Genomic DNA, 12,542 nt, shown 5'->3' on the forward strand with positions numbered 1-12,542 from the left:
TATGCTTAGACCCATTGTGAAGTCTACAACTGCAATAGAAACTGATAGCATTGATAAACAGGTGGAGTTTCATGTCATACAGAGTGAGAGTGGCTTGATGGAACAAGAGTTAGAAGCAGAAATAGAGCTACCAGAGTCTACACCATCAGTTTCTCAACCATCTGAAGCTACACATCGTAGCTTAGCTCAAGATCGACCAAGGAGGGTTGGAGTTAGGCCACCTAAGAGATATGAGGACATGGTGGGCTATGCACTATAGGTTACTGAAGAGGTGGACACTCGTGAACCATCAACTTACCAAGAAGCTGTTTCAGGCACCTATTTTGAGAAATGGCTTGCTGCTATAGGAGATAAGATGGAATCCCTTTATAAGAATCACACATGGGATTTAGTCATAATACCTCAAGGGAGAAAGATTATTACTTATAAGTGGGTTCTGAAGATGAAGGAAGGGATATCACCTGCAGAGAGAGTCAAGTATAAGGCTAGGGTTGTTGCTAGAGGTTTCAATCAAAGAGAGGGAGTGGATTATAATGAGATATTCTCACCAGTAGTCAGACACACCTCTATTAGAGTGTTGCTAGATATAGTTACACATCAGGATTTGGAGCTTGAGCAACTAGATGTAAAGACAACCTTTCTGCATGGAGATTTGGAGGACGAGATCTACATGATCCAACCAGATGGTTTCCAGATTGCTGGGAAGGAGAATTATTTTTGCAAGTTGAAGAAGCCTTGTATGGACTTAAGCAGTCTCCCAGGTAGTGGTACAAGAGGTTTGACAGCTACATGATGCAGCTAGGCTACACCAAGAGCCCATATGATTGTTGTGTCTATTACAATAAACTGGAAGATGAGTCTTTTATCTATCTGGTGTTGTATGTAGATGGCATGTTGATAGCTGCAAGGAAGAAGTTGAAGGGTCTTTTAAGCGCAGAGTTTGAGATGAAGGATTTGGGAGCAGCTCGGAAAATTCTGGGAATAGAGATTTACAGGGACAAAAGCAAAAGGAAACTTTTTCTATCACAGAAGGGCTATATTCAGAAGATCTTGTCAAGATTTAGCATGTCTACCGCAAAGCCCATAAATACTCCTAGTGCTGCAAGTGCACATCTGTCTATTGCTTTTGCACCTAAGTCTGCTGAAGAAAAGGAGTACATGTCTCGAGTTCCCTATGCTAGTGTAGTAGGAAGCTTGATGTATGCAATGGTCTGCACTAGACCTGATCTTGCACAGTGTGTTAATGTTGTTAGCAAGTTTATGGGTGAACCTGGCCAGGAGCATTGGCAAGCTGTGAAGAGGATCTTTCGGTACCTAAAAGGTACATCTGGCGTTGGTCTCATTTATGGAGGTGATACAGAGTGTTTGGTGATAGGTTTTTCAGACTCTGATTATGCTGGAGTTGTTGACAACAGAAAATCTATGACTGGTTATGTTTTCACTATTGGCGGTTCGGTTGTCAGTTGGAAAGCTACTTTGCAACCTACAATGACTTTGTCTACTACGGAAGTAGAGTATATGACACTGACTGAAGCTGCTAAGGAGGGGATTTGGCTTAAAGGACTGGTAAGTGATCTTGGTCAACATCATGATCAGGCTATAGTGTGAGGTATCATTTTCTGAGAAGTGAGAAGAGGGTCAAGGTGAAGAAGGTAGGCACTACTGACAATCCGGCTTACATGTTTACCAAGCCTGTTCCACAAAGCAAGTTCCAACACTGTTTGGACTTGCTAAATGTCAGAGATTATTAGTTGCCCTGTGGGGGCGACTCTGAGGCAGACGGAGAAGTCTGTTCATTTGGCATTATCATGGGTGCATCTGTTATGTTTTCAAGAGGATTCAAGTCAAGGTGGAGATTTATCGTAATGCCTTGAATAAGTATATCTTGTTTCCTATTCGGAGTAGTATTGGTTTTCAGATTCCTAGTTGGATTGGGATCATGGGTTCCTAGTTGGATTGAGATCATGGGTTCCTAGTTGGATTAGGTTAGATTGGGTATTATAAATACCCCATTATGTAAACCTAATCATTGTAATATGATTTTTCGCCTCCTAATAATACTATTCTCCTTCTGTCCGTGGTCTTGCCAACACAACGTTGGTGAACCACGTAAATCTGTGTTTTTCGATTGCTTGTTTATTTATCTTTCATTAATTCCGCACAACAAAACATATAAATCAAATCAATAAGCAATTATTATACCAAGTCAAATACAACACGCAAACATACAAGCACACATACTATATATTTAATTAACCACTTACATCTATTATCCCTATTGCAAGTCTAACCAATCAGCTAACTCGTTTAGCCTATCTTCTTATTGATCATCGAATCTTAAATAATTTGTATACTCAAGCATTACTTTATATATTCATAAAAGAAGATATACAAACTAAATACCCCTAAAAAACAATTTACATTGGTTAAAGATTAAAGAGAATGGGAATAATTGTCCAAATACCAAAAGAATGAAAGTTGTTATATATAACGAAAACATTAAAAATTTAACACCGTAATTAAAATATATAAAAATTTTCCTTAAAATTCATTGTAATGGTTCACAATTTATTTGAAATTGAAATAATTAATCTACTTTATATTATAGTTTAAAGAGGAAAAGCAAAACAAATTGAATAGTGCATATCTTAAACCAATGAAATTAGTTCCTGGATATTTTTTTGTTTTATCAACCAATTGAAAATCTATAATTAAATAAAATTACTCACATAAAGAAGAAAATATTGATAATGGTGAACCTTGAATCGAAAGAGCAAGTTAAAGCCATGACACCTTAATTGAGAAATTATATAAAAACTAGTACCTGGATTAGAGAGACTCGGCGGCTTCTTTGATGGTAAAAGAAAAATAGGGTTAAAATAGGGTGTTATACTCAATATATATAAAAATTTCGATGGAGTTAGGGATAAATGGTGAAATTACATTTTAGCATAATAACAATAATAATAATAATAATAATAATAATAATAATAATAATAATAATAATAATTTCAATCTTACAAGGAAAAAAGAAATGTTACAATTTCTCGATTGGTTTAAAACTTTTTGCCTACGTTAGGATTCAAACTCGAAATCTAAGTTAACCGATTTGAGGCTCTTAACCACTCAAACTAGCACTAGTTAGTTAACTATAAATACATTTTTAATTTATATGAAGTTACATTTTTTTAAATAAATAAAAATATACTTATCTTTAACCCTTGGGATTAAACAATCATTTATTTTATTATTATTCTAATATCAAAATTAACATAACATTGATGCATCATGTAATTACTACATGAATAATTTTTCTTATGGATGTTACATACTGGGAATGGAAATGATATTACTCCATGTGAGAAAACACCATAACAGAAGAAACCGAAGAGGAGAAAGCACAGACTAAAGGTATAACAAAAAGCAAACCTAGGATTAGAAAACCAGCAACACCAAAGCTTTTGGGTACACAGTTTACTATCATATTAATGAGGGTAAGCTAGAGCCAAGAGCCAAGAAGGGAGTGTTCGTAGGCTATGGAGATGGAGTTAAAGGCTTTAGGATCTGGCCTCCATCAGAGAAAAGGGTCATTTTGAGCAGAAATGTAGTCTTTGACGAAGAATCTGTGCTTAGACCCATTGTGAAGTCTACAACTGCAATAGAAACTGATAGCATTGATAAACAGGTGGAGTTTCATGTCATACAGAGTGAGAGTGGCTTGAAGGAACAAGAGTTAGAAGCAGAAATAGAGCTACCAGAGTCTACACCATCAGTTTCTCAACCATCTGAAGCTACACATCATAGCTTAGCTCAAGATCGACCAAGGAGGGTTGGAGTTAGGCCACCTAAGAGATATGAGGACATGGTGGGCTATGCACTACAGGTTGCTGAAGAGGTGGACACTCGTGAACCATCAACTTACCAAGAAGCTGTTTCAGGCACCTATTTTGAGAAATGGCTTGCTGCTATAGGAGATAAGATGGAATCCCTTTATAAGAATCACACATGGGATTTAGTCATAATACCTCAAGGGAGAAATATTATTACTTATAAGTGGGTTCTCAAGATGAAGGAATGGATACCACCTGTAGAGAGAGTCAAGTATAAGGCTAGGGTTGTTGCTAGAGGTTTCAATCAAAGAGAGGGACTGGATTATAATGAGATATTCTCACCATTAGTCAGACACACCTCTATTAGAGTGTTGCTAGATATAGTTACACATCAAGATTTGGAGCTTGAGCAACTAGATGTAAAGACAGCCTTTTTGCATGGAGATTTGGAGGACGAGATCTACATGATCCAACCAGATGGTTTCCAGATTCCTGGGAATGAGAATTATTTTTGCAAGTTGAAGAAGTCCTTGTATGGACTTAAGCAGTCTCCCAGGTAGTGGTACAAGAGGTTTGACAGCTACATGATGCAGCTAGGCTACACCAAGAGCCCATATGATTGTATGTATCTGGTGTTGTATGTAGATGACATGTTGATAGCTGCAAGGAAGAAGCAAGACATTCAGAAGTTGCAGGGTCGTTTAAGCGCAGAGTTTGAGATGAAGGATTTGGGTGCAGCTCGGAAAATTCTGGGAATAGAGATTTACAGGGACAAAAGCAAAAGGAAACTTTTTCTATCACAGAAGGGCTATATTCAGAAGATCTTGTCAAGATTTGGCATGTCTACCGCAAAGCCCATAAATACTCCTAGTGCTGCAAGTGCACATCTGTCTATTGCTTTTGCACCTAAGTCTGCTGAAGAAAAGGAGTACATGTCTCGAGTTCCCTATGCTAGTGTAGTAGGAAGCTTGATGTATGCAATGGTCTGCACTAGACCTGATCTTGCACAGTCTGTTAATGTTGTTAGAAGGTTTATGGGTGAACCTGGCAAGGAGCATTGGCAAGCTGTGAAGAGGATCTTTCGGTACCTAAAAGGTACATCTAATGTTGGTCTCATTTATGGAGGTGATACAGAGTGTTTGGTAACAGGTTTTTCAGACTCTGATTATGCTGGAGTTGTTGACAGCAGAAAATTTATGACTGGTTATGTTTTCACTATTGGCGGTTCGGTTGTCAGTTGGAAAGCTACTTTGCAACCTACAATGACTTTGTCTACTACGGAAGTAGAGTATATGACACTGACTGAAGCTGCTAAGGAGGGGATTTGGCTTAAAGGACTGGTTAGTGATCTTGGTCAACATCATGATCAGGCTATCGTGTGAGGTATCATTTTCTGAGAAGTGAGAAGAGGGTCAAGGTGAAGAAGGTAGGCACTACTGTCAATCCGGCTGACATGTTTACCAAGCCTGTTCCACAAAGCAAGTTCCAACACTGTTTGGACTTGCTAAATGTCAGAGATTATTAGTTGCCCTGTGGGGGCGACTCTGAGGCAGAGGGAGAAGTCTGTTCATCTGGCACTGTCATGGGTGCATCAGTTATGTTTTCAAGAGGATTCAAGTCAAGGTGGAGATTTATCGTAATGCCTTGAATAAGTATATCTTGTTTCCTATTCGGAGTAGTATTGGTTTTCGGATTCCTAGTTGGATTGGGATCATGGGTTCCTAGTTGGATTGAGATTATAGGTTCCTAGTTGGATTAGGTTAGATTGGGTATTATAAATACCCTATTATGTAAACCTAATCATTGTAATCTGATTTTTCGCCTCCTAATAATACTATTCTCCTTCTGCCCGTGGTCTTGCCAACACAACATTGGTGAACCACGTAAATCTATGTTTTTCGATTTCTTGTTTATTTATCTTTCATTAATTCCGCACAACAAAACATATAAATCAAATCAATAAGCAATTATTATACCAAGTCAAATACAACACCCAAACATACAAGCACACATACTATATATTTAATCAACCACTTATATCTATTATCCCAATTGCAAGTCTAACGAATCAGCTAACTCGTTTAGCCTATCTTCTTATTGATCATCGAATCTTAAATAATTTGTATAATCAGGCATTACTTTATATATTCATAAAAGAAGATATACAAACTAAATACCCCTAAAAAACAATTTACATTGGTTAAAGATTAAAGAGGATGTGTAAATAATTGTCCAAATACCAAAAGAATGAAAGTTGTTATATATAACGAAAACATTAAAAATTTAACACCATAATTAAAATATATAAAAATTTTCCTTAAAATTCATTGTAATGGTTCACAATTTATTTGAAATTGAAATAATTAATCTACTTTATATTATAGTTGAAAGAGGAAAAGCAAAACAAATTGAATAGTGCATATCTTAAAGCAATGAAATTAGTTCCTGGATATTTTTTTTGTATTATCAACCAATTGAAAATCTATAATTAAATAAAATTACTCACATAAAGAAGAAAATATTGATAATGGTGAACCTTGAATTGAAAGAGCAAGTTAAAACCATGACACCTTAATTGAGAAATTATATAAAAACTAGTACCTGGATTAGAGAGACTTGGCGGCTTCTTTGATGGTAAAAGAAAAATAGGGTTAAAATAGGGTGTTATACTCAATATATATAAAAATTTCGATGGAGTTAGGGATAAATAGTGAAATTACATTTTAGCATAATAATAATAATAATAATAATAATAATAATAATAATAATAATCATAATAATAATAATTTCAATCTTACAAGGAAAAAAGAAATGTTACAATTTCTCGATTGGTTTAAAACTTTTTGCCTACATTAGGATTCAAACTCAAAATCTAAGTTAACCGATTTGAGGCTTTTAACCACTCAAACTAGCACTAGTTAGTTAACTATAAATGCATTTTTAATTTATATGAAGTTACATTTTTTTAAATAAATAAAAATATACTTATCTTTAACCATTGGGATTAAACAATCATTTATTTTATTATTATTCTAATATAAAAATTAACATAACATTGATGCATCATGTAATTACTACATGAATAATTTTTCTTATGGATGTTACATACTGGGAATGGAAATGATATTACTCCATGTGAGAAAACACCACAACAGAAGAAACCAAAGAGGAGAAAGCACAGACTAAAGGTATAACAAAAAGCAAACCTAGGATTAGAAAACCAGCAACACCAAAGCTTTTGGGTACACAGTTTACTATCATGTTAATGAGGGTAAGCTAGAGCCAAAAGCCAAGAAGGGAGTGTTCGTAGGCTATGGAGATGGAGTTAAAGGCTTTAGGATCTGGTCTCCATCAGAGAAAAGGGTCATTTTGAGCAGAAATGTAGTCTTTGACGAAAAATCTGTGCTTAGACCCATTGTGAAGTCTACAACTGCAATAGAAACTGATAGCATTGATAAACAGGTGGAGTTTCATGTCATACAGAGTGAGAGTGACTTGAAGGAACAAGAGTTAGAAGCAGAAATAGAGCTACCAGAGTCTACACCATCAGTTTCTCAACCATCTGAAGCTACACATCGTAGCTTAGCTCAAGATCGACCAAGGAGGGTTGGAGTTAGGCCACCTAAGAGATATGAGGACATGGTGGGCTATGCACTACAGGTTGCTGAAGAGGTGGACACTCGTGAACCATCAACTTACCAAGAAGCTGTTTCAGGCACCTATTTTGAGAAATGGCTTGCTGCTATAGGAGATAAGATGGAATCCCTTTATAAGAATCACACATGGGATTTAGTCATAATACCTCCAGGGAGAAAGATTATTACTTATAAGTGGGTTCTCAAGATGAAGGAAGGGATATCACCTGCATAGAGAGTCAAGTATAAGGCTAGGGTTGTTGCTAGAGGTTTCAATCAAAGAGAGGGAGTGGATTATAATGAGATATTCTCACCAGTAGTCAGACACACCTCTATTAGAGTGTTGCTAGATATAGTTACACATCAGGATTTGGAGCTTGAGCAACTAGATGTAAAGACAGCCTTTCTGCATGGAGATTTGGAGGACGAGCTCTACATGATCCAACTAGATGGTTTCCAGATTCCTGGGAAGGAGAATTATTTTTGCAAGTTGAAGAAGTCCTTGTATGGACTTAAGCAGTCTCCCAGGTAGTGGTACAAGAGGTTTGACAGCTACATGATGCAGCTAGGCTACACCAAGAGCCCATATGATTGTTGTGTCTATTAAAATAAACTGGAAGATGAGTCTTTTATCTATTTGGTGTTGTATGTAGATGACATGTTGATAGCTGCAAGGAAGAAGCAAGACATTCAGAAGTTGACGGGTCTTTTAAGCGCAGAGTTTGAGATGAAGGATTTGGGTGCATGCAGCTCGGAAAATTCTGGGAATAGAGATTTACAGGGACAGAAGCAAAAGGAAACTTTGTCTATCACAGAAGGGCTATATTCAGAAGATCTTGTCAAGATTTGGCATGTCTACCGCAAAGCCCATAAATACTCCTAGTGCTGCAAGTGCACATCTGTCTATTGCTTTTGCACCTAAGTGTGCTGAAGAAAAGGAGTACATGTCTCGAGTTCCCTATGCTAGTGTAGTAGGAAGCTTGATGTATGCAATGGTCTGCACTAGACCTGATCTTGCACAGTCTGTTAATGTTGTTAGCAGGTTTATGGGTGAACCTGGCAAGGAGCATTGGCAAGCTGTGAAGAGGATCTTTCGGTACCTAAAAGGTACATCTGGCGTTGGTCTCATTTATGGAGGTGATACAGCGTGTTTGGTGACAGGTTTTTCAGACTCTGATTATGCTGGAGATGTTGATAGTTGAAAATCTATGACTGGTTATGTTTTCACTATTGGCGGTTCGGTTGTCAGTTGGAAAGCTACTTTGCAACCTACAACGACTTTGTCTACTACGGAAGTAGAGTATATGACACTGACTGAAGCTACTAAGGAGGGGATTTGGCTTAAAGGACTGGTTAGTGATATTGGTCAACATCATAATCAGGCTATAGTGTGAGGTATCATTTTCTGAGAAGTGAGAAGAGGGTCAAGGTGAAGAAGGTAGGCACTACTGTCAATCCGGCTGACATGTTTACCAAGCCTGTTCCACAAAGCAAGTTCCAACACTGTTTGGACTTGCTAAATGTCAGAGATTATTAGTTGCCATGTGGAGGCGACTCTGAGGCAGAGGGAGAAGTCTGTTCATCTGGCACTGTCATGGGTGCATCTGTTATGGTTTCAAGAGGATTCAAGTCAAGGTGGAGATTTATCGTAATGCCTTGAATAAGTATATCTTGTTTCCTATTCGGAGTAGTATTGGTTTTCGGATTCCTAGTTGGATTGGGATCATGGGTTCCTAGTTGGATTGAGATTATAGGTTCCTAGTTGGATTAGGTTAGATTGGGTATTATAAATACCCCATTATGTAAACTTAATCATTGTAATCTGATTTTTCGCCTCCTAATGATACTATTCTCCTTCTGCCCATGGACTTGCCAACACAACGTTGGTGAACCACGTAAATCTGTGTTTTTCGATTACTTGTTTATTTATCTTTCATTAATTCCGCACAACAAAACATAAAAATCAAATCAATAAGCAATTATTATACTAAGTCAAATACAACACCCAAACATACAAGCACACATACTATATATTTAATTAACCACTTACATCTATTATCCCAATTGCAAGTCTAACCAATCAGCTAACTCGTTTAGCCTATCTTCTTATTGATCATCGAATCTTAAATAATTTATATACTCAAGCATTACTTTATATATTCATAAAAGAAGATATACAAACTAAATACCCCTAAAAAACAATTTACATTGGTTAAAGATTAAAGAGAATGTGTAAATAATTATCCAAATACCAAAAGAATGAAAGTTGTTATATATAACGAAAACATTAAAAATTTAACTACATAATTAAAATATATAAAAAATTTCCTTAAAATTCATTGTAATGGTTCACAATTTATTTGAAATTGAAATAATTAATCTACTTTATATTATAGTTTAAAGAGGAAAAGCAAAACAAATTGAATAGTGCATATCTTAAACCAATGAAATTAGTTCCTGGATTTTTTTTGTTTTATCAACCAATTGAAAATCTATAATTAAATAAAATTAATCACATAAAGAAGAAAATATTGATAATGGTGAACCTTGAATAGAAAGAGCACGTTAAAGCCATGAAACCTTAATTGAGAAATTATATAAAAACTAGTACCTGGATTAGAGAGACTTGGCGGCTTCTTTGATGGTAAAAGAAAAATAGGGTTAAAGTAGGGTGTTATACTCAATAGATATATAAATTTCGGTGGAGTTAGGGATAAATGGTGAAATTACATTTTAGCAAAATAATAATAATAATAATAATAATAACAATAATAATAATAATTTCAATCTTACAAGGAAAAAAGAAATGTTACAATTTCTCGATTGGTTTAAAACTTTTTGCCTACATTAGGATTCAAACTCAAACTCTAAGTTAACCGATTTGAGGCTCTTAACCACTGAAACCAACACTAGTTAGTTAACTATAAATACATTTTTAATTTATATGAAGTTACATTTTTTTTAAAAAATAAATAAAAATATACTTATCTTTAACACTTGGGATTAAATAATTATTTATTTTATTATTATTCTAATATCAAAATTAACATAACATTGATGCATCATGTAATTACTACATGAATAATGTTTCTTAGATGTTACATACTGGGAATGGAAATGATATTACTCCATGTGAGAAAACACCACAACAGAAAAAACCAAAGAGGAGTAAGCACAAACTAAAGGTATAACAAAAAGCAAACCTAGGATTAGAAAACCAGCAACACCAAAGTTTGGTCCTCCTTCAGAAAACCAAACTGGTAAGAGGAATTATGTAAGAAAACAGCCACTTGACGAACTCCTAACAACTTGCCCAAAAAAATCTAATGAAACTTCAAGAGGTAAGAGGAGAAATGTCAGAAAAGAAATGATCAACCTAGTGTCAACAAATGCAATATAACAAATGTCCTTGAATTTTGACATTGAAGCACACATCAATGTCCATTCTGTATGAAGCCAACTTCTCATGGAGGATCGTGGTTTAGAACATCCTCCATTAACATCTTTTGCATGCAATTATCATATAGAAGATGTTAGTGGACGAAGTTCTGAACCACAATCCTCTATGAGAAATTGTCTTGCATATACGATGAAGGTTCCGCACTAAGCCCATTTCTTTTTGCGATCGTTATGGATGAACTAACAAGTTCACTTCAAGATGGTATACCATTGTGCATGCTGTTTGCAGATGATATTGTGTTGGTTGATGAGACGAAAGAAGGAGTGGAGAGGAAGTTGGAACTATGGAGACAAACTCTAGAATCTAGAGGCTTTAAGTTATGTCGAAGTAAGACAGAATATTTGGAGTGTAAGTTTAGCGGCCATTGGAGTAGGGAGGCAGGGACAATCACCCTAGATGGGAGAGTTGTTCAGGCCTCGGATTGCTTCCGGTATTTAGGATCTATTATCCAAACGGATGGAGAAGTAGATGGAGATGTTGCTCATAGGATTAAAGCTGGTTGGTCGAAGTGGAAGAGTGCTACGGGTTTCCTTTGTGATCCCGGCATGCCTAATAGATTGAAGGGAAAATTCTACCGGACGGCAATTAGACCAGCATTGTTATATGGTACGGAGTGTTGGGCAGTGAAACACTGCCACATCCATAAGATGTCGGTGGCGGAGATGCGTATGTTGAGATGGATGTGTGGTCATACGAGAAAGGACCGGGTGCGTAATGAAATAATTAGGACAAAAGTAGGGGTCACATCTATTGAGAATAAAATGAGAGAAAACCGACTAAGGTGGTTTGGCCATGTGAGACGTAGTGCGCTTGATGCGCCGGTTAGGAGAACCAAAGAGTGGAAAAGGGATGTAGTGGTGAGGGGCAGGGGAAGACCTAAGCAAACTTGGAGGAGGGTGATCGAGAGTGGTATGAGTTTACTGGGAATTGAGGAAAATATGGTAGTGGATAGGACAGAGTGGAAGGAGCGAATCTGTGTCGCTGACACGACTTGATTTTCACGGTTTTATATGATGGTTCATGTTAGCCGACCCCGAATCATTTCGGGACTAAGGCTTTGTTGTTGTTGTTGTTGTTGTTGTATAGGATGAACATTAGTGTGTCCTTTAATGACAAAATTGAAGGACCTCCGGCATGAATGATTGTCATGTTTAGGCGCCTGTGAACTTGAAGGCTCCCCAGTTGGTTATAGTGCATTTGTTGACACTAGGTTGATTATTTATTTTCTGACCTTTCTCCTTTTACCTCTTGAAATTTCATTAGATTTTATTGGGAAAGTTGTTAGGAGTTTGTCAAGTGGCTGTTTTCTTATATAATTCCTGTTACCAGTTTGGTTTTCTAAAGGAGGACCACGCTTTGGTGTTGCTTGTTTTCTAATCCTGGGTTTGCTTTCTGTTATTGCCTTTAGTATGTGCTTTCTCCTCTTAGATTTCTTCTGTTATGGTGTTTTCTCGCATGGGGTAATATCATTTCCCCAATTGGTTTTACTGCATTTTTTGACACTAGGTTGTACTTTCTTCTTATTATTTGTTTATTATTATTTAAATTGCAGATTTATTAAACTTGCAAAAGAACTGGAACTTCCTCAATTAAAATCACATGAGCTTCGAGTGTGGT

This window comes from Euphorbia lathyris, chromosome 10, assembly GCF_963576675.1.
Source record: "Euphorbia lathyris chromosome 10, ddEupLath1.1, whole genome shotgun sequence".
Taxonomy (NCBI): Eukaryota; Viridiplantae; Streptophyta; class Magnoliopsida; order Malpighiales; family Euphorbiaceae; genus Euphorbia; species Euphorbia lathyris.